The sequence below is a fragment of the Octopus bimaculoides genome, chromosome 20, assembly GCF_001194135.2.
Source record: "Octopus bimaculoides isolate UCB-OBI-ISO-001 chromosome 20, ASM119413v2, whole genome shotgun sequence".
NCBI lineage: Eukaryota > Metazoa > Mollusca > Cephalopoda > Octopoda > Octopodidae > Octopus > Octopus bimaculoides.
Genome location: NC_069000.1, coordinates 4,250,989 through 4,251,460, shown reverse-complemented (window position 1 = coordinate 4,251,460; position 472 = coordinate 4,250,989).

Sequence of the window (472 nt, the reverse complement as noted above, 5' to 3'; positions counted from 1 at the left end):
TATATATATATATATATTTATATATATACGAATTAAAACCCTTATCTATGTCACTTTTATGAACATTCTCTCGCATCAGATGTATGTATGTATGCATGCATTTGTATGTATCTCTACATCCATCCATCCATCTATCCATCCATCCATCCATCCATCTATCTATCTATCTATCTATCTATCTATCTATCTATCTATCTATCTATCTACCTATCCATCTATCTACCTATCTATCTATCTATCTATCTATCTATCTATCTATCTATCTATCTATCTATCTATCTTTTGGTCTGTCTGTCAATCTATCTGTGTATGTATGTATGTATGTATGCATGTATGCATGCATGTATGTATGTATATATGTATGTATGCATGTATCTGTCTGTCTGTCTATCTATCTACGTGTATTTATGCATATATTTTTTATATGTTAAACATTATACAATATATTCGTATAAAATATATTCATATGTAT